Here is a 23,330-nt window from a genome sequence, read left to right as displayed (position 1 = left end):
ACCCACCAGGCTCCTCCATCCATGGAATTTTCCAGGCAAGAGGACTGGAGTGGGTTGCCATTTCCTTCTCCAGGGGATCTTCCCGACCCGGGGATTGAACCTGGGTCTCCCACGTTGCAGGCAGACGCTTTACCCTCTGAGCCACCAGGGTCTTAATTTACATCTCTTTCCTTTTTTTTGACTACGGTCATGTGATTTGCAGGATCTTAGTTCCCTGTGTGCTTGCTAAGTCACTTCAGTTGTGTCTGACTCTTTTGTGACCCCATGGACTGTAGCCTGCCAGGTTCCTCTGTCCATGGGATTCTCCAGGCAAGAATACTGGAGTGGGTTGATGCACCTTTGTTTCCAGGATCCAACCTGGGCCACTGCAGAGCAAGAGTCCTGATCACTAGACCGCCAGGAAATTCCCTTAATTTACATCTTGATTTCACAGACAGAGACTGCGTTTCCACAGAAGGTCACATTCACAGACACCCATGCCCAAATCTGGTCGATTCGCTAGAGCCACCACCACAAAAAGACCATAAACTATGTGGCTCAAAGACCAGAAATGTATTGTCTTATGGTTCTTGAGGCTAGAAGTCCAAATTCAAGATGCCCATAGGGTTGGTTCCTCCTGAGGGCCATCACGACTCTGTCCTTGGCTTGTATGCAGTCGGCCAAAAACTTTCGTTCAGATTTTTCCATAACATCTTCCGGAAAAACCCGAATGAACTTTTCTGGCCGACTCACTAGATGGCCGTCTCTTCCCTGAGTCTCTTCACATGGTCTTCCCTCCTCGCCTGTCAAGATTCAATAATAACCTTTTTAAAAATAATAATAATAATTTTATGTATTTATTTCGGGCTGTGCTGGGTCTTCGTTGCTTTTCTCTAGTTGCGGTGCGTGGGTGCTACTCTTCTTTGCGGTGTGTGGGCTTCACCCTGCAGCGGCTTCTCTTGTTGTGGAGCGCAGGCTCTGGGGCATGTGGGCTCAGGAGTTTGGCTCCCAGGCTCTAGAGCACAGGCTCAATAGTTGTGGGGCACACGGGCTTAGTTGCTCAGAGGCGTGTGGGATCTTCCTGGATCAGGGATCGAACCCGTGCCTCCTGCATTAGCAGGTGGACTCTTTACCACTGAGCCACCAGGGAAGCCCCAACATAGCCTTTTGCAGAGGAACAATTCAAGCCTTACTAGTCTTTTGGTGTGGTCTTTCGAGCTAAGGGCTTTCCTGGCAGCTCAGCTGGTAAAGAATCCGCCTGCAACGTGGGAAACCTGAGTTCGATCCCTGGGTCGGGAAGATCCCCTGGAGAAGGGAACGGCTACCCACTCCAGTATTCTGGCCTGGAGAATTCCATGGACTGTATAGTCCGTGGGGTCACAAACAGTCGGATACGACTGAGCGACTTGCATGTTTCATGTTCGTGCTAAGAAGATGTCCCAAATGCCTACAGCTGACTGTCTCGAGCGCTCTGCGAAGGCAAGAGTGGGGATTTATCATAACATTCTATAATTCAATAATCATAAAAGAAGAAAGACCTGCTGTTTCTTTCTGTACTACATAATGAGCTATCTTCTTGTTGCTTGGTTATTTTTTTATGCTGCACAACACATGACACAGTCCACCATATGGAATAGGGGCTCAGTCGAGGTCCGTGGTGTTTAACACATTTTATTTTCTGTGTACCCAGGCAGCAGGGTCACTGTCTGGCATTTATAAATAGAGGGTGTGGTACAGGCTGGTAGCTGGGAGGTTAGACTTTCTTTTGTTAATATTTATTTATTTGCCTGTTCCAGGTCTTTGTTGCAGCAGATGCTTGTGAACAAGGCCTTAGTTGTGGCAAGTGGGATCTAGTTACCTGACCAGGGATCGAACCCGGACTCCCTGCATTAGGGGCACGGAGTCTTAGCCACTGGACCACAAGGGAAGTCCCTAGATTTCCATATTGAACAGACTAGGTGCAAATCCTAGCTTTGTCTTGTTTTGATTCAGTGGCCCTGGATTAATCCCCTAAGCCTCTATTTGCTCATCCATAGAATGAAAACCATAAGGGTACTTACCCCACTTGGTTGTTTTGAGGAGAAAATTACTTAGTGCAGATGTAATTCTCAGAACTGTGCCTGGCTCCTGGCAGGTGCTTACTCAGTGCTGACCCCTGGTGGACACACATGAAAGCATTCCCAGTCCAGCAATGTGCTTGAAAGGATTAGTCGCTCAGTGGGCTCTGCAATCCCATGGACTGTAGCCCGCCAGGCTCCTCGGTCCATGAAATTCTCCAGGCAAGAATACTGGAGTGGGTTGCCATTTCCTTCTCCAGGGGATCTTCTCGACCCAGGGATCGAACCGGGGTCTCCCGCACTACAGGCAGATTCTTTACTGTCTGAGCCACCAGCAAAGCCCTTTTCAGCATTTCAGTGTGGATCATGGAACATAGTAAAGAATCTTTCTGCCTGCCAATATAGAAGGCATAAGAGACGCAGGTTCGATCCCTGGATCGGGAAGATCCCTTGGAGTAAGAAATGGCAACCCACTCCAGGATTCTTGCCTGGAGCCTATCGTGGACAGAGGAGCCTGGCGGTCTACAGTCCATAGCATGGCAGAGTCGGACGCGACTGAGCAACTTAGCACCTGCAACGTGTGGCAGTCCCTGGCTTTTCCTCCTCCAAGTCCAGCCCTCACTTACTTGCCTAGCCCTTAGGCGCACTAGACAACTTTCCCACGATGGCTGGGAGCTTGAACGTCAGAGGAAGCTCCCTGCTGCATTCATCTCAAGACTGTGATCATCTCATGCTATAGTTCATTTCCGTGGTTACAATCTTTGGCTTGTTCGATCTTGGAATCCAGGTCTTTGTGACTGCAATTGTTTCATGATTCAGTGTAAAGAGAGAAAACATCAGAAGGAGGGAGGTGGGGAGAGCCGTTTGGCAGGAGACACACACAGGGAGAGTGAGTGGGTGGGGTTTTGTCTACCTAATAACCCCAAGGAGAGGGTGGAGAACCTTTGTTCTGCGTCTGTGGCAAGTCAGAACACAGAGGAGTGATGCGGTTCCTTGGCAAGATTCCACTGGCTGTGGCAAGGGGACTGGGAGTTAACAGATAAGCTGTTTACATTCCTAATGGGCTGAGCGGATTCTTCACCTGACCACCACTGCCCCTTCCTCACTCTGCAGGGCTCTGATGAGCCTGGATACACAGAGGAGCCTGCAGAATAATTTTAGGGTCAACCTCAGATCAAAATGGATCTTGGCTTCCGAAAGGCAAAAGATGAAAGAGGCAGGCAAAAGGGCGCTGGCTCCAGACCCTACACTGGCACGCTCATCACTTCCAGGTAGAAGAAAGTGACTGGAGCTTGTGGAGGAGGATCTTTGCTACACAGAGTTGACTCTCAGATTTCCTGGAAGGGCTGCAGCCAGTGGAGAGAGGGGGTCAAGACTGATGGGGCGAAATACAGCTTTGGTGTTTAATTGCTAAGTCGTGTCCAACTCTCTTGTGACCCCATGGACTAAGCCTGCCAGACTTTTCTTCTGTCCATGGGATTTCCCCAGGCAAGAGTACCGGAGTGGGTTGCCATTTCCTTCTCCAGGGGATCTTCCCCACCCAGGGATGGAACCTGCGTCTCCTGCATTGCCAAGTGGATTCTTTACCACTGAGCCACCAAAATACAGCTAGTTGGGTACAGTCCTCTCACTTCATTTATTTTTTGGCTGTGGGATTCTAGTCCCCTGACCTGGACTCGAACTTGGGCCCCTGGCAGTGAAAGTGCTGAGTCCCAACAACTGAACTGCCAGGGAATTCCCAGTCCTCTCACTTGTTAAAATGATCAAGGTAAGAGTCACTGTTTCTGACGTTTGCTGTGTCAGGCCCCGAAGGAGGTGATTTCCATATGTGATCTCTGGCCCTTACCGCTTTCAAGGTGGACCCCGTGGGTCCATTTATCTATGATTGTGAAATAAACCAACCCAAAGTGACATAAAACCACGGTCACTTTATTATGCTCGCAGATTCCCTGGGTCAGGATTTGGAAAAAGCAGCCTGGGGACTGCTAGTCTTTGCTCTGCAATGCCTGGGGCCTTAGCTGACATGTTCCAACACCAGTTATCTGATAACAACTGGTGTCCTCAAATACGATTCAGTTCTGACACTAACTACCTAGGGTGACCACAGATGCCATGAGTGAAGACCAAAGTCCTTTGCAGAATTGTCCCCACTCGTTAGACGCCAGCCATAACGCCCCCTGCACACGTTTGGTGCTTCCCACAACCTCCAGAGGTGTGATCATGTTTTGAAGCATTTTATTTGTTATTTTATTTATTTACTTCTTGGCCAACTGGGTGGTATGCAGGACCAGACCAGAGAACTTCTTTTCTGCATGAGTTATTTAGAAGTGTATTATTTAAATTCCAAATATTTGGGAATTTCTCAAATATATTTCTGGTATTGGTTTATAATTTCATTTCATTGTGGTCAGAGGTCATACTTCGTGTAATTTCAATCCTTTTAAACTTGAGGCTGAAATCTATTTTGTCTGAAATTGATATAGACACTCTAGTTTTCTTATGATTAGTATTTTCATGATATATATATATTTTTTCACTTTATTTTTTGTTTTTTTTTTTTTAACAGCAAAAGTGTTTTGTATTGGGGTAAGGGTGATTAACAATGTTGTGATAGCTTCAGGTGGAAGTGAAGGGACTCAGCCACACATATACATGTATCCATTCTCCTCCAAACCCCCATCCCCCCCAGGCTGACACATAACATTGAGCAGAGTTCCATGTGCTGTACAGTAGGTTTTTGTTGGTTATTTAAATATAGCAGTGACCTTCCCAAAGTCCCTAACTACCTCTTCCCCGGTACTTTCATGATGTATATATTTCACTCTTTTACTTTTAGCCTATCTATGCTCTCACCAATCCTTGTGCTCATTGTGGTCCTATATTTTACCCCTTTATGTGCCCACAACTATTAGTATTGTTTTTGCTTTAGATAGTCATTTTTCTTTTTTCTTTTTGGCCTCTCTGCACGGCTTGTGGGATCTGAGTCTCCCCGAACAGGGATTGAAATTTGGGCCACGGCAGTGAAAGCACCAAGTCCTAATCCCTGGGGACCACCAGGGACCTCCCTGTAGTCAACAGTTTTCAGCCCAGCATTTCTGCCCACTCCCAGCTAGTCATTCCTGTCTTCTTCCACTCGAAATCTCTACGTCTTCTTTTACGGATTCTTCCCGGCTCGTTCACGTCGTCCAAAGCTGAAAGCCTCTTCAGTAGGCTCCCAACGAGGAGGAAGTTCACAAGATGCACTCCTAGGAGCAGCGACTCAACTCAGAAGTCTAGCTGTCCTCGCCTTCTAGGGCCGCCGTAACAGAATCCCACAGACAGCGTGGCTTGAGCAACAGAAGCTTCCTTTCTCATGGCTCTGGAGGCTGGGGCCTGGTCTGGATTCTTGGTGAGGGCCCTCTTCCTGGCTTGCAGACCGCTGCCTCCTGGCTGTGTGCTCTGGTGGGGGAGAAACAGCTAGCGACCCACATAGCTCGAAAGGACGCTAATCCCGTCATGGGGCCCCACCCGTTGTTCAGTTGCTAAGTCGTGTCCCACTCTTTGCAGCCCCATCGACTGCAACATGCCAGGCTCCTCTGTCTGTCACCATCTCCCAGAGTTTGCTCAAACTCCTGTCCATTGAGTTGGTGATGCCATCCAACCATCTCCTCTTCTGTCCTCCTATGACCTCCTCTAAATCTCATCAGTGCACAAAGGCCCTGCCTCCAGATACCACCACATTGGGAGTTAGGGCTTCATAGACCAATTTGGGGCAGGCACAGTGTCATCCACAGCACTGATGGATTCATTTCAGAAGCTGACCAAGCTTTTAAGCTAGAGCAACATCTCCTCCAGGTCTAGCTGGCAGTACAAATAGGGAAACACAATCAATTTTTCCAAAGAGCTTTCTATTCAGATTCCCCAATCTCCCATTTTTCCTTATGCAACATGGAACAGAAGGGCTTGAAAGATAGGCTGGTGGTGGTTTAGTCGCTAAGTCGTGTCTGACTCTTGCAACCCCATGGACTGTAGCCTGCCAGGCTCCTCTACCCGGGGGATTCTCCAGGCAAGAATACTGGAGTGGGTTGCCATTTCCTTCTACAAGGGATCTTCCCAACTCAGGAACTGAACTCAGATCTCCTGCATTGGAGGCAGATTCTTTACCAACTGAGCTATGAGGGAAGCCCTTACCAAGGGGTTGAATCCTGGTTTCTCTATTTAATAGCTGTGTGACCTTAGGCATGTAGCTTAGCCTCTCTGTGCCAGTAATGATACCTACCTTACAGTATATTGGAGGGAGGGGTCGTTATATGACACAAGAAGGTAAAGTGCTTGGCATTTAACGAACCTTTTAGAAAATGTTAACTATTATTCTTCCCGTCGAATAGCAGAAGTAAGCTTGTTGAAAAAATATAAAATGTAGTCCCTTGTTTAAAGAGTATAAAATGTAGAAAAAGAGAGAAAGGGAAAGATTAGAGTGGGAAGGAGAAACTAGGGTGGAGGGGAGGTTAGGACAAGTTCCTGGAAGGACTCACAGCCCTGCTCCGAAGCACTGTTATAGAAATACGATGCAACCCACACGTGTGAGCATGAATCTAAATACACATGTATAATGATCTTAATTTTTCTAGTAGCCACATTAAAAAAGCTAAAAGAGGGAATTGTCTTGGTGGTCCAGTGATTAAGACTTGGCACTTTCACTAATGGGACCCAGGTTCAGTACCTGGTTGGGGAACTAAGAGCCCTCAAGCAACACAGTATGGCCAAAAAAAAAAAAAAAACCACCAAAAAAACAACAATGTAAAAAGAATTTGGTGAAATTAATCTTAATATCTTTTATTAAACCCAATTTATATAACCCATTATATAATAATATATTTTATCCAACCCTAATATTTAACCTTAACATATTGACTATTGTATGAAATCAGTCTAAAAGTATTTATGTGTTATTTTACGTTCTTTACTCATGCTGTCTTTGAAGTCCAGGGTGTATTTTTTGCTTACAGTATATATATATTTTTCTTCTCCATGATTGTACCATACTGTATTTGCATATTTGAGCTACTTCAGTTATTTTGCTATTATAAATGGTGGACATATGGACATCCTTGCACATAAATTGGTCTGCTAATTTCCACAGAAGTGTAATTCCCAGGTCAAAGAGTAGAACATTTTTAGAATCTTTTAGACTCCATGTACATTGCAAGCTGCTTTCCAGAAAACTTTTCTCTGTTTACCTTCCCATCAGCTATGAATGGTTACCATCAAAAAACAAAACTTTGTTGACAATTGTAGCAAACAGTTTTGAAACTTTGCCTTGTGTGCTGCATACTAAGTCACTCAGTCATGTTTGACTGTTTGCAACCCTCTGGATTGTAGTCCTCCGGTCTCCTCTGTCCATGGAATTCTCCAGGCAAGAATTCGAAGTGGCTTGCTGTGCCCTCCTCCAAGGGATCTTCCTGACCCAGGGAGCGAACCTGCCTGTCCTAGGTCTCCTGCATTGGCAGGCTGGTTCTTTACCACTAGCACCACCCGGGAAGCCGTAAAATTTGCCTTAATGTGACTCGCTTTAAAACGTTTAATGGTGGTTTTAATTTGTTTTTCTTTGATTACTAGTGAGAATGAACACTTTAATGTTTATTAGCCATCTGTATTTCTTCTGAAAATTGCCATTCTATTATTGGAGTATTAACATATTACCCATATTTGGGGTGTATTTAAATATAATCATTATGGAAAATAATTTCCCATTTTATGTGGTTTTAAAATTTATGTATATCTATGTTTTTTTACACAAGTCAGTTTTATTTACTTTATTTATTTTTGACTGCACTGGGTCTTCATTGCAGCACATGGCCTCAGTAATTGTGGCATGCAGGATGTGGAATCTTCCCAGACCAGGGACTGAACCAGTGTCCCCTGTATTGGCAGGCAGATTCTTAACCACTGGACCACCAGGGAAGTCCCTATGATTTTTTTTTTTAAGCTAAAGCTTTTTACAAACCTGCAACTAGTAGATAAATAAGCACTAATCCACAGCACAGTGATCAGAGCTCACAAGACTGTATTATAAGCTTCAAAGTTGCTAAGAAAATAGAACCTAATTATTCCCACCACAGAAAAACAAAATAATCATGTGACGTGATAGAGGTGTTAGCTAACACTATGATGGTAATAATATTGCAGTATATCAAATCAACACTTTACCTTAAATCTGCACAATATTATATGCCAATTATATCTTTTTTTTTTTTTTGCCACACTACATGGCTTGCAGGATCTTAGTTCCCGCATCAGAGATTGAACCCAGGTCCCTGGCAATGAAAATACCAAGTCCTAACCACTGGACCGCCAGGAAGTCCCCAATTATATCTAAATAAAAATACATTTCTCAAAAGAAAAAAAAAGGCTTGTAAAAGTACCTAGCAGAGTATCTGGCATGAATATAATTTCTTCTCCTTTTTAAAATTAACATTTGTCAGAAAAAAAGCTAAAGCTTTTACTTTTTTTTTTTAATAAAACCTTTCCTTTTCTTTGTGATTTCTCCTGTTGTTCGTATTCTTTGACACTTAGGGGCCATTGGAAGGTCATATTTGCTCTTGCTTTTAATTGTTTCATCTTTCAGGAATTAATTTTGATGTAAGAGGTGAGGTATCAACATTTATGCCTCTACCCACCCATTCTAGCCAATTTCCTCACGGCACATTTTCACTCACGCATGCCCAGTTTCAAGGGCTGGTGACCGCATGTGGTCAGCAAGGACCGGATTGGCTAGCAAGCACGGGGCTGAAGTTACAGACATCCTCTCTCCTGTCCCTGAGTATTTACCATGACTTGCAAGCGCCTTGGAGAGAGGGTATTTTTAGCAGCTGTTGACACATCCAGGCTCCAGGCAGCATCTTTATCATGATGTCACCTGATTTCTTTAAAGGTGTTGGAACGCTTCTTTTAGCTCCCTGTTGAGGGCTGATATTTAAAGGCCTGTTTTGGTTCCATCCTCAGTTTTGAATGCATGTAACCCATGGCAACCGTGAGGCTCCTGGAAGCTGACAGCTGTGGTCGGTTCCCACAAGGCTGAGCTGAGAAGTAGGGGGGAAAGGAGTTGGCCACCGCGTGCAAAATGACGGCCGGGTCACAGGGAGACCGTCCTCTGCAAACTTGATCAGGCTTGTTAACCACAACACCCTCTGAGGGGCACGTGACTCCCCCTCAGAGCTTTCATTAGCGGAAATGAAGGCGGGAGAGCAGAGTTAATGAGGCCAGAATCTGAGTTGAGTGCCCCATGAGCCACCTGGCTGCATATGGATAAACCACGTTTTCACAGTCACAGCCTACGTTGCCCACTGGGCCCGCCTCTCAGAACCGTGTTCTTATAATTATGTCTAGGGGATGGCTTGAACACTGTACTGGGTACAGGGCCACTGCCCAGCTCCAGGAGGTCCCATTTCCATTGCATTTTATAGAGACTGGTCCCCCCTAGACTACGTGTCTTCCAGGAATACAGTGAGAAAGGTGCCCCCTTCCCCGTGTGTACAGCCTACATCCTCATTTCAGGAAACAGTTCGGAAAAGGAGTCAAGAGACGTGGCTCCACCCAATGCCACGACTGACCAGCTCTCTGACTTCTCTCTGCGGCCATTTCCTCATTTAGCTGATTTGGATTTTAAGGGATGCTTCCCAGTCTAGTGCCCTCCAATTCTCTGTGTTCATTTTTCTTTTTTCTTTTTTTTAATATTTATTATTTATTTGGCTGTGCCAAATCTTAGTTGCGGCCCAGGCATCTTCAATCTCGTTGCCGCGCGCAGGATCTTTTAGTTGAATGGCTTGCGAACTCTTAGTTGCAGCATGTGGGATCTAGTTCCTTGACCAGGAATTGAACCCAGGCCCCCTGCATTGGGAGCTCAGAGTCTGAGCCATTGCACCACCAAGGAAGTCCCTCTGTGTGCATGTTTTTGAGAATAAGTGACCACCCTTGGGAAGACAGCAGAAAAGAGAATGGATTGGTAGCTGGTATCATCTTCATGTACATCTTTACAGATTGCAGCCCAGTGACTACAGGACTAAATCCCAATCTCACTGAAGGTCCCTAAGATCCTTCACCATCTCCAGACTTGTGCTCCGCACCTCTACCCCCTCATCCGGTGCTATAACATCTTTCCAAGCTGTCTGTATCTCCCACTCTGCAACTCTGTTTTTCATCCAGTGCTCTCCTCTTTGTGGAAAGCCCTCTTCCCCTCTTCATGTGGGAAACCTTCTTAGAGATCCAGCTTCCATGCTGCCTCCTCCAGGGAGGCCTCTTTGACTCACTCTGGATGACACGGAACTTGAATATGATTCCCTCTGTTCCTGAGTGTGGGTGGATGCAATGTGTCGGCAGAGCCTCATTCCTCATGTCCACGTGCTTCCTTGCTCAACCCCTGCCTGTAGTGATGCTCCTGTGAATTCCAGATTTTCCAAATCAACTCTGCATTACCTTCACGTTAAACAAGAAAAGTAAGAATGAAGCAATAAACCATAGGCTCAATACAGATTATACTCAGCAACGGATGTCTAAATACCCAATCTCAAGTTCTTTTGAGTTTTGAGAATAGAGCCCAGAAAATATGCTTCAAGCTGCCATTTTATTAAACCTGTTTTTTCCTTCACCTTAATCACTCACTCTAATCACTCACTCTGATCAGTTAGTTTTAGCAAGAGAGAAACACTAACATTTCTTTTGAACTTACACATTTGACATGGATAAGCCCTCCCCCTTTACATAAAAATAAGATATTAGCTTAGTTAGGTATCTTAAAAATAGGATTGCCAGACAAAATACAAGACAACCAGTAAAATTTGAATTAAGATATATGACAAATAAGTTTCTTAGCTTGCATTAATAGTAAGATCTTATGGAAAAACACAAACAAACTTTTTGGCCAACCCAGTATAACTATGTCCCAGCGTATAAGGTCCCCACCAAGGGACACACTCACACTTAAGATGACTTTATGTTTATCTGAAATTCCAATGTAACTGGTGTCCTCTATTTCTATTTGCTAAACCTGGCCATCCTGCTTGGAAATCATCTCCCCTAATTTCTCTCCAGCACAGAACCACCTTTGACAATATCACTGATATGTGGTCCACTTGTCTTCCTTAAATCATCCTATGAGCCAGTCCATACAATTCAGGGCGTTTTCATTGTTAGAAAGTGCTTTGTTATAGCAATTCAGAGTCTGATTTCCATGTTTTTCATCCAGTGTTATTCTAGATTTGAAAAATGCCTCATCACTATTCTTTAATAATAATTTTTTAAAATATGGACAGCAAGGAGATCAAACCAGTCCATCCTAAAGGAATTCAGTCCTGAATATTCTTTGGAAGGACTGATGCTGAAGCTGAAGCTCCAATACTTTGGCCACCTGATGCAAAGAGCTGACTCATTGGAAAAGACCCTGATGCTGGGAAAGATTGACGGCAGGAAGAGAAGGGGACAACAGAGGATGAGATGGTTGGATGGCATCACTGACTCAATGGACATAAGTTTGAGCAAACTCCAGGAGGTGAGGGACAGGGAGCCTGGTGTGCTGCAGTCCATGGGGTCGCAAAGAGTTGGACCAGACTTGGTGACTGCACACCAACAGCAATTTTGTTTACAGCAAAGTTTCTACTCAAAACAGCAGTTACCTGTTCCTTCCTATTCCTGAGCCTTTGTTTCTAAACTTTAACTCTTTCTCCTGGTAGATACTTAATACTGCTATTTCTTTTTTTATCACTATTATTTATTTTTAATTGGAGGATAATTGCTTTACAATATTGTATTGGTTTCTGCCATAAATCAGCATCAATCAGCCGTAGATATACATATGTCCACTCCCTCAAGAACCTCCCTCCCACCCTATCCCACCCGTCTAGCACAGAGCACCAGATTTGAGCTCCCTGCCTCATACAGTAAATTTCCACTGGCTATCTGATTTCACATATGGTAATGCACATGTTTCAGTGCTACTCTCTCAGTTTGTCCCACCCTCTCCTTCCCCACCTGTGTCCACCAGTCTGTTGTCTATGTCTGTATCTCCATGGCTGCCCCGCGAATAGGTTCATCAGCATATGAAAGTAGGAGGAACATTATAATAAACCACATATACCCCTCAGCCCAGTTCAGCCATGATCAACTCATGAACAGTCTTGTTTCACCTATACTTCCATACCCTGTCCCTCCTCTTCCTCCCACCTCTGGCCCCAAGACATTGTATCATTTCATCTATGAATACTTCAAACACAGCTGCTGCTTTATTCAGCACTGTGGACCTTGTCTGTTGAGTCCTAGATAGCATATTTAAAAGCAGAGATCTTACTTTGCCAACAAAAGTCCGTCTAGTCAAGGCTATGGTTTTTCCAGTGGTCATGTATGGATGTGAGAGTTGGACGGTGAAGAAAGCTGGGCGCCGAAGAATTGATGCTTTTGAACTGTGCTGTTGGAGAAGGCTCTTGAGAGTCCCTTGGACTGCAAGGAGATCCAACTAGTCCATCCTAAAAGAGATCAATCCTGGGTGTTCATTGGAAGGTCTGATGTTGAAGCTGAAACTCCAATACTTTGGGCACCTCATGCGAAGGGTTGACTCACTGAAAAAGACCCTAATGCTGGGTAGGATTGGGGGCAGGAGGAGAAGGGGACGACAGAGGATGAGATGGTTGGATGGCATCACTGACTCGATGGACATGGGTTTGGGTAGACTCCGGGAGTTGGTGATGGACAGAGAGGCCTGGCGTGCTGCAATTCATGGGATCGCAAAGAGTCGGACACGACTGAGCGACTTAACTGAACTGAACTAGTCCCTTAGGGCTGCCATAACAATATAGCACAGACTGGGTGGCTTACAAACAAAAGAAATTTGCCTCTCCAAACTCTGGAAGCTGGAAAGTCCAAGATCAAGGCACCAGCAGACGCAGTGTTTGGTGGGAACCCACTGTCTGGTTCAGTTCACTATAACCTCTCACCGCAGGCGGGACAAGGCAGCTGTCTGGGTCTCTGATACAACATGAGGGCTCTAATCTTATTTTCGAGGGCTCCACCCTCATGACCTAATCACCCCCATGTAATAGCATCACATGAGGGGTTAGGATTCCAACATATGAATTTGGTTGTGGGGGGTGGGACATAAACGTCCAGTCTATAGTAGGTCCTAATACACAAGATCATTCAGCACCTTTAAGCCACCCATTGTCCCTCATTTACTTCCTCTTACCCTCCCACAAGCTATATGATGATTTTCAGTTAAACCAATATTTCAGAGTTTACTTATTATTATTATTAATTTAGCTTTGCCCCATAGCATGTGGGATCCCAGTTCCCTGACCACAGGTTGAACTTGTTGCCCCTGCATTAACAGTGAGGAGTCTTTTTTTTTTTAATTGAAGGATAATTGCTTTACAGAATTCTGTTGTTTCCTGCCAAATAACAGTAAGGAGTCTTAACCACTGGACAGCCAAGGAAGTCCTCAGAGCTTACTTATTATAATCAAATGAAATATCAGTCATTGGGGAGCCAAGTAAACTACCATGGCTACATTTTCTTTCTTATACAACTTTTTGCTCTTCCTGGACTTTTTAAGTCCTTTTTTGTAGTAGTCACCCAGGATCTGTCCTTCCCTTCTTTCCTGTCATAATAGAAATCCCCTGACCAGTTTGTTACATGGCACCCAGAGAAACAGAACCAATAAGAACCAATAGGACATATATGTTAATATATTGCTGTTGTTGTTCAGTGGCTAAGTTTGGTCCAACTCTTTGCAACCCCATGGACTGCAGCATGCCAGTCTCCTCTGTCCTCCACTATCTCCCAGAGCTTGCTCAGATTGATGTCAACTGAGGTGGTGATGTTATCCAACCATCTCATCCTCTGCCACTCTCTTCTCCTTTTGCCTTCAATCTTTCCCAGTATCAGAATCTTTTCCAGTGATTTGCCTCTTGGCATCAGGTGGCCAGAATATTAGAGCTTCAACTTCAGCATCAGTCCTTCCAATGAATATTCAGGGTTGCGTTCCTTTAGGATTGACTGGTTTGATCTCGTTGCAGTCCAGGGAACTCTCAAGAGGCTTCTCCAGCACCACAATTCAAAAGCATAAGTACTTCGGTGCTCAGCCTTTCTTACAGTCCAATTCTTACATCCATACATGACTACTGAAGAAACCATAGCTTTGACTGCATGGACTTTTATCAGCACAGTGATGTCTCTCCTTTTTAATATGCTGTCTAGGTTTGTCATAACTTTTATTCCAAGGAGCAAGTGTCTTTTGCTTTTGGAAAAAGCAGTCACTGTCCAAATGATTTTGGACTCAAGAAAATAAAATCTGTCACTGCTTCCACTTTTTCCCATAAAGTGATGGGACCGGATGCCATAATCTTAGTTTTTTGAATGTTGAATTTCAAGCCAGCTTTTTCACTCACCTCTTTCAACCTCAATCAAGAGGATCTACAATCCCTGATTGTACCCATGTCCCCTGCAATGGAAGCATGGAGTCTTAACCACAGAACCACCAGAGAAGTCCCTAAAATTTTTTAATTAAAAAATTAATTTTATTGAAGTATAACTGATTTACAACATTATGTAGGTTCATCAGTACCATTTTTCTCCATTCCATGTATATGTGTTATTACACAATATTTGTTTTTCTCTTTCTGACTTATTTAACTCTATATAACAAGTTGAAAGTTTCATAGGTTCATCCACCTCACTACAACTGACTCACATTTGTTCCTTTTTATGGCTGAGTAATATTCCATTGCATATATGTACCACAACTTCTTTATCCATTCATCTGTCAATGGACATCTAGGTTGCTTCTATGTCCTAGCTATTGTAAATAGTGCTGCAATGAACATTGGGGTACCTGTGTTTTTTCAACTGTCTTTTCAATGTGTCTTTTCTCAGGGTATATGCCCAGTGGTGGGATTGCTGGGTCATGCATGCATGCGAAGTCACCTCAGTCATGTCTGACTGCTACTCTACAGACTGTAGCCCGCCAGGCTTCTCCATCCATGGGATTCTTCAGGCAAGAATACTGAAGTGAGTTGCCATGCCCTGCTCCAGGGGATCTTCCCAATCAAACCGAAGTCTCTTGTGACTCCTGCATTGGCAGAGAGGTTCTTTACCACTAGCGGCACCTCCTAGTTAGTATGTTAAGAAATCCCCATTGTGTGTGTGCTTAGTTGCTCAGTCATGTCCGACTCTTTGTGACCCCATGGACTTCAGCCCGCCAGGCTCCTCTGTCCATGGGGATTCTCCAGGCAAGAATACTGGAGTGGGTTGCTATGCCCTCCTCCAGGGGATCTTTCCAACCCAGGGATCGAACCCAGGTCTCCCACATTGGAGGAGGATTATTTACCAACGGAGCCACCAGGGAACTGTTCTCCATAGTGGTTTTATCAGTTTACATTCCTACCAACTGTGGTTCCCTTTTCTCCACACCCTGTCCAGCATTTATTGTTTGTAGATTTTTTGATGATGATCATTCTGACCAGTATGAGGTGATACCTCATTGTAGTTTTAATTTGCATGTCTCTAATAATGAGAGATATTGAGCATTTTTTCATGTGTTTATTGGCCATCTGTATGTCTTCTTTGGAGAAATGTCTGTTCAGGTCTGCTCATTTTTTGATTGAGTTGTTTGTCTTTCTATGTATATGTTTTTATCAACTCCAATTGTGGAAACTTAAGTACTTTAAGCAATCAGTCTGATTGATGAATTTAGTTAGTTAAATTCTCTTAAGCAATTTAAACTGAATTTATAAAATTACTAGATTAGATTTTCCAGACTAAAAAGTAAAACCTCCCCAGATATTTAAACAACTCTCAAAAATCTAATAAATCAAACTTCTCATAATGAATTCTCTTAGAAATGAATATTGTTTGCCAACTTAACCCAGTTCTCTAGTAACTTTGTACTCAAAACCAAAATGTAAAATCAATTACCAAATTACACATTCTCAGTTGGAATTATAGCCTGTTTTGTTATACTCTAATATGCAAATACCCTTCAACAGCACAAAACTTTGAATACTTAATATATACAAATCATCTCAATGAATACAAAATTCTTCCTTTTCCTGACTAATAAATATGTATCATTGTTAATAATTTGATTTATTTCATCTCTGTATTTAATTAGACATTTTTTCTAGGAGTAGAATTGCTGGTTATAGGCTGTGGGTGTGACCCAATAATTCCACCCCTTGTTATAAACATAACAGTAAGGCTTGCATATGACCACCAAAAGCCATGAATCAGAAGTTGAGATCAGTATTACGGGTAAGGGCTTCCTACTGGAAACTCCAGAAATGTCCATCAACAGTAGATGTGTAATATGTAGTGTATTCACCCAAGGGAATACTACCCAGCGATGAGGTGAGTGATCTACAACCACAGACATGATGGATGACTGGGGTGCAAGAATTTACTGCACGATTCCATTTATATCAGGTGTAAAACAAATCTATGTCATCATAAGTTAGACAGAAGTTGCCCTGGGGGAGAGGTAGTGATGAGAATGGAGTGTGATGGAGCTTCTGTTCTGTTTCTTGACGTAGGTTTTGCGCCCAGTTTGTGAAAATTCTTCAAGTCCTACGTGAAGATATGTGTGTGTTTCTGCATGTAGGTTTGTTGTTGAGTCGCTCAGTCGTGTCCAACCTTTTGCAGCTGCATGGACTACAGCATGCTAGGCTTCCCTGTCCTTCACCATTTCCTGGAGTTTGCTCAAACTCGTGTCCATTGAGTCAATGATGCTAGCTAACCATCTCATCCTCTGCCGCCTCTTCTTCTTTTGCCTTCAGTCTTTCCCAGCATCAGGGTCTTTTCTAGTGAATCAGAAAAGATTCTAGTGAATCTTTGCATCAGGTGGCCAAAGTATTGGAATTTTGACTTCAGCATCAGTCCTTCCAATGTTATACTTTAGTAAATAGTCATTTTTTTTAAACTTGGGGAGAAAGGAGTAGTTTTTATCATCCCAGGGAAATTGAGTTACCTGCTTAAGGGCAGTGATATTGCACATGAGACCCAAGTTTTTGCTGAGACAGAGATCCAGACTACATGCATTCTGAGCAAATCTTCTCAAACTTTGGAAGAATTCGATGAAGTATTTTTACTGTCATTGAAACAAGGGATTCTCAAGTCCATGCCTTTGATGTAACGGATTATATCATCTCCTGGGTCACTCCACTCCCCAGTTCTCACTCCACCCCAACTTGACTTGTAACCCCCATTCCTGCTGTATGTATGCTAAGTCACTTCAGTTGTGTCTGACTCTGTGACCCCATGGACTGTAGCCCGCCATGCTCCTTTGTCCATGAGATTCTCCAGGCAAGAATACTGGGGTGGGTTGCCATTTCTTTCTCCAGGGGGTCTTCCAGACCCAGGGATCCAACCTGAGTCTTTTGCGTCTCCTGCATTGGTAGGTGGGTTCTTTATCACTAGCGCCACCTGGAAGGTCCCATTCCTGCTGTGTAGAGCTTCCTCTCTGCCTGGGTGCCTTTTCTTTAGCTCAAGGTATCTTATGGTCTTATCATCTGGCATTTCCATTCCATCAACTCTTTTACATTCTTATTAAGCCCTGGTTGAATTCTGGATTCTTTCATGGTCTTCCTTCCCTGCCAGGCCACTGCTCATCCGGCTGGACTGTCTTTCTCTCTCTTTTTGAAACATTTATTTATTTGGCTGCTCCAGATCTTTGTTGTGGCATGTGGGATTTAGTTTCCTGACCAGGGATTGAACCCCGGGGCCCCCTGTGTTGGGAACATGGAGTCTTAGCCTCTGGACCACCAAGGAAGTCCCTGTCTTTCTTTTGGGAGCTTGTCTGATTTCCTTCCTATCGCTCCTAAGGACGCAGACATGGCCTGGTTGGGGAATAGTGCACGTTTTCCTTCTCTGCTTGAATTAACTTTATTCAGCAAAGCCCACGCCATGTTTGCTTTGAAGTTGGGAAGGTAGTGGTGGTGCCAAGTCATCCTGTTGAGCCTGAGATTGTAGTAAATGGAACATTCTAGGCCTTTTTTTTTTTTCCCTCACAAGATCAGCTATTTCTGTGCACTTAGTATTCTGAACCCATGGGCCAGACTTTCCATTTATCCTGATGACATTTCAAACGTTAGATTTCATCCATTATTCCAGCCTGTCAAGATATTGTCCAAATCTTAATTCAATTGCCTAGGATCCAGTTTATCCCTCAGAGCTCCGGACAAGCCTCCATGGCAGCGTTCGGCGATGACAATGCTGGCCGGGCCAGGACGAGCGCTGGGGATGACTCCTGGGTGCCAAGCACGGCTGCTCCGCACAGATAAAAAACACAGCAGATGATGCACGGCAGCCCAGTGGAGGATTTGGTATTTGAAAAATAAACTCTTGGATCCTTTTCTCCTTACCCTTCTGGCTTCCCATTCAGTAACTCAATTCCTTGGACCTGCTCCCCAAAGGCTGTGGACCAGAGATGGAAGTTGTAAAGGAAAGTTTCAAACCAGGTTCCTGATAATAGCAAACAGCAGAGGTGGCCTTCTGGCCACTTTTTTTTTCTTTTATTTAGTATTTATTTATTTGGTGGTGTTGGGTCTTGGTTGCAGTGCTGGGAATCTTCCTTGCCGCTTGCAGGATCTTTCGTTGTGGCTTTCGGGGCTCTCTAGGTGTGGCATGGGCTGAGCTGCTCCGAGGTATAGGGAATCTTAGTTCCTTGACAAGAGGTTGAACCCAGGTTCCCTGCATTGCAAGGTGGATTCTTAACCACTGGACCACCAGGGAAGTCCCTCTGGGCACTTCTGAGGATTCCCTTTTCTACCCCTGGAGTCCGCATCAAAGATAACCAGAAGCTGCATTAAGAGGGTATACAGAAACCCGCCAGCTAACTTCCTGAATAGGGAAAGAGGTGCAATAAAATGAAACTCTTCACCTGGTTCTGGGCTGATTCCTGGACGATGGAGCTAGGACAGGAAGTCAGTCCCTTTGCTCCAAACTGGACCATCTCAATCAGGTGACCTGACCCCTGCCTGCCTCCAGTCCCTAGACAGCCAGTGTGCCTCCAGAGCTTGGGAGAAAATACTAGTTTAAAAAAAAAAAAAAACTTTAAAAAATTGTGTATTTATTTATTTTTACTGTTTAGAGAAAAAAAATTTTAATTGAAGTATAGCTGGTTTGGGCTTCCCTGGTGGCTCAGATGGTAAAGAATCTGCCTGCAAAGCAGGAGACCCTGGTTCCATCCCTGGGTCTGGAAAATGCCCTGGAGAAGGGAATGGCTACCCACTGTAGTATTCTTGCCTGGAGAATCCAATGGACAGAGGAGCCTGGTGGACAATAGTCCACGGGATCACAAAGAGTCAGACATGACTGAGGGACTAATACTTTGCATTTTCATAGTTTGTTTACAATGTTGTGTTAGTTTCTGGTGTACAGTGAAGTGATCCAGATACATATGTATATATATATATGTATATACTTATATATATATGTGTGTGTGTGTGTGTGTGTGTATGTATATACTTTTTTCAGATTCTTTCCCATTATAGGTTATTATATGATATTGACTATAGTTCCCTGTGCTATACAGTAGGACCTTGTTGTTTATCTATTTTATATATACTAGTGTGTACATTTTCATCCCAAACTCCAAACTTCTCTCTTCTTTCCCCACTTTCCCCTTTGGTAACCAGAAGTCTATTTTCTACCTCTGTGAGTCTGTTTCTGTTTTGTAAATAAATTCGCTTGGATAATTTTTTAGATTCTACATGTAAGTAATCACATATGCTGTCATAATTTGTATTATTTGTTTTTTATTGAGGTATAGTTGATGTACAATATTATACAACTTTGAGGTGTACAACATAACGACTCACTATTTTTAAAGGTTATATTCCACTTATAGTTATGTAGTTATTATAAAATGTTGGTTACATTCCTTCTGTTGTATTATATATCCTGGTTGCTTATCTATTTTATACATAGTGTTTATACCTTTCAATCTCCTATCCCTTTCCTGTCCCTCCCCACTTCCTTCTCCCCACTGGTTTGCTCTCCATTTCTGTGGATCTGTTTCTCTTTTTGTTATAGTCACTAGGTTGGAAAACATTAGTTTCTAATTAAAATATACAAGGATAGGGGCCTTCCCTGGTGGTCCAGTGGTTAAGACTCCCGACTTCTACTGCAGGTTCGATCCCTGGTTGAGTAATATTCAACCAGGGATATTCAACCAGTAATATTCAACTTCACCCACATGCAGTGAGGCAAAAAATGAATAAGTAAAACATACAAGGACAGATCATGGCATAGAATGCAAAAACCACTTAAATTTTAAAGATAAAACAAGATCAAAGAAATGTGCATTTACTGATTACTTGTGCCATGGATGCACCACATATGGGATCTAAGTTCCTCAACTAGGGTTGAACCCGGACCCCCTGCAGGAGGAGCATGGATTCTTAACCACTGGACCACCAGGGAAGGCCCCTATCCTTGTATATTTTGATAAGAAACTAATGTTTTCCAACAAAAAATAGATTATCTGACTTCATGATACAATTTTAAAGCAGAGAAATAAGACATAGTTAATGCTACAGCACTGCTTATAGAAATAAATCTATAGGAAGCATCTATGGGGAGGGAGTTCCATCATTTTTCCCTTCATGCTGTTTATCAACATCACCCTCATTATCATTAGCTATTTGTAGGCGGTGACCAGCCAAGAAGCCTTTGTCAGGTTACTGGTATGTCATGGAATTCTCTCTATGACATACAGGTTCATTTATTCAGCTTTATGGGGTCAGTCCTCCCAAATTGCAAGGAAGCAAGAAGGACTACCTGACTGACACATTTCTCCTAGCTGTGGACTGGCTTTATTATCTGCAATTAACAGTGAGTAACTCTGGTTACCATCCTTTTGTAGGCATGAATTTCTAACCCAAGAATATCTTTCAGCTCTGAGCATTGTTGAACTCAATGTTGCTATGAGACTGCAGCTATTTATTCCCCCGAGATGTTTTTCGAAAGAACTGTGATGGGACTCTGGTAACAGAATGTATTTTTCATGGCTACACAATCATTTTTATTTTCTCTTCTTTAAAAAAGAAAAAAACCTCGCACCATTTGTAAAACATTTCCTGTGAATACATTAGAATGTTAGAGGGGTGATGTACACCAGAAGTCTTGGCAGGCAGGAGCCCTTTCCACTGTTTAATTTCTGTTTTAATCTGATGATGTAGTAGAAAGTAGATTAGCCAAAGATCATCAAGATTTCACTGAGTGCTCCAATTGTCTGCATAAGGAATTAAAAATATCCTCCTTCTCCTTAACCTCTGAATAGCTCTTGGAATAATACGTACAGATACATGGTTTTTAGAGGAAGTATGTTATCAATATCTTCTTCAATCAGTACCTTGTGGGTGCATGTCTATTTCACAATAGAGATGTGTACCGAAAACCACATTTGGTTTTGCCTGCCAATTATCCATTCCTTATTTTTCAGCTAAAACCCCTCAGTTTTCCTTGGGGACCCACCTCTTTGCAGGGGTGATAGTCCAAATATATAATAACTGGAATGACATGGGTATTGCCATGCCCAACCAATCACGGTAGATGTTGACTATGAAAATGAAAAGTGAAAGTCGCTTAGTTGTGTCTGACTCTTTGTGACCCCATGGACTATACAGACCATGAAATTCTCCAGGCCAGAATACTAGAGTGCGTAGCCTTTTCCTTCTCCAGGACATCTTCCCAACCCAGGAACTGAACCAGGGTCTCCTGCATTCCAGGCGGATTCTTTACCAACTGAGCTATGAGGGAAGCCCACTAAACACAGTTTTCCTCATTAGATACTTGCTCAGTGAATCTTGAAATCAAAAGACCCAGGCTTTCCTTCTCCAAGGGCCAGGCCTGATCCAAGCGGGTTTGAACAGATTCTCCATCTTGAGAATCTGCATTCTGATCAGCAATAGCGGCAAGGCCGAAAACAGTGGGCACAGGTGTGTCCTGAAGGTGTCACCTTGGAAATGCCAGCTTCCTGTCCTTTCTCAGACCTCATTGCTCAGCTTTTTCTTTGATTCTATAAGCTACCACCATATCCATCAAATACACTGTTTTGTTTATATTTCCCTGAATTCCTTTCTGTTGCTTGTAATCAATTACTCTCTAAGACAATAATTCAGAAGATACAATAGTAAAAAAAAAATTTCTGGAATGGGAAGGAATTCTCTTTTCCAGGGTAATTATTATTATAAAATTATAAAAATAGTTCTGTGGAAGAAAAAAAAAGCTTTCAAAAGATTAATTAGAAAATAAAATTAAGAAAAAAAGAGTTGTGGGGCAAAGCATTCAGTTTACTTGTTGGTGACAGGGCTTGAACTAAATACAGCAGAAGTGCTAAACTTTCTGTGAGTTCCTATCCCTACATGGGTTTCTTTTTTTATTTTATCTAATGTCTTGTCTTACTTTTAGAATTCCTCTTTGACCTTTCAGTTCAGTTCAGTTCAGTCATGTCCGACTCTTTGTGACCCCAAGGACTGCAGCACGCCAGGCCTCCCTGTCCATGAACAACTCCCGGAGCTTACTCAAACTCATGTCCATTGAGTCAGTGATGCTATCCAACCATCTCATCCTCTGTCGTCCCCTTCTCTTCCTGCCTTCAATCTTTCCCAGCATCAGGGTCTTTTCTAGTGAGTCAACTCTTCACATCAGGTGGCCAAAGTATTGGAGTTTCAGCTTCAAAATCAGTCCTTCCAATGAATATTCAGGAATGATTTCCTTTAGGATGGACTGATTGGATCTCCTTGCAGTCCAAGGGACTCTCAAGAGTCTTCTTCAATACCACACTTCAAAAGCATCAATTCTTTGGCACTCAGCTTTCTTTATAATCCAACTTTCACATCAATACATGACTACTGGAAAAACAGTAGCTTTGACTAGATGGACCTTTGTTGGCAAAGTAATGTCTCTGCTTTTTAATATGCTGTCTAGGTTGATCGGTCATAACTTTTCTTCCAAGGAGCAAGTGTCTTTTAATTTCATGGCTGAAGTCACCATCTGCAGTGATTTTAGAGCCCAAGAAAAGAAAGTCTGTCACTGTTTCCATTGTTTCCCCATCTATTTGCCATGAAGTGATGGGACCAGATGCCATGATCTTAGTTTTCTGGATGTTGAGTTTTAAGCCAACTTTTTCATGCTCCTCTCTCACTTTCATCAAGAAGCTCTTTAGTTCTTAGCTTTCTGCCATAAGGGTGGTGTCATCTGCATATCTGAGGTTATTGATATTTCTCCTGGTAGTCTTGATTCCAGCTTTTGTGCTTCATCCAGCCCGGCATT

General features: G+C 43.3%; 1 protein-coding gene across 3 annotated transcripts in view; it reads left to right on the top strand.

Moving 5' to 3' along the window:
- The first annotated feature begins 2,858 nt into the window (after positions 1 to 2,858).
- TIAM1 (TIAM Rac1 associated GEF 1) overlaps positions 2,859 to 23,330 on the top strand; it is a 665,813-nt gene continuing 645,341 nt past the window's right edge. For 2 of the 3 annotated variants that reach the window (XM_081558051.1, XM_081558069.1), the window contains exons 1-2: positions 2,875 to 3,804; positions 14,934 to 15,068. The gene's annotated coding sequence lies outside the window, so the exon portion shown is untranslated. Of the gene's footprint in view, positions 3,805 to 14,933; positions 15,069 to 20,772; positions 20,889 to 23,330 lie in introns of all 3 variants that reach the window. The other variant, XM_081558048.1, reaches the window with a different exon arrangement.

This window comes from Giraffa tippelskirchi, chromosome 2, assembly GCF_054371585.1.
Source record: "Giraffa tippelskirchi isolate mGirTip1 chromosome 2, T2T-mGirTip1v1.2.pri, whole genome shotgun sequence".
Lineage (NCBI taxonomy): Eukaryota > Metazoa > Chordata > Mammalia > Artiodactyla > Giraffidae > Giraffa > Giraffa tippelskirchi.
This window is presented reverse-complemented; position numbering and strand designations above follow the sequence as displayed.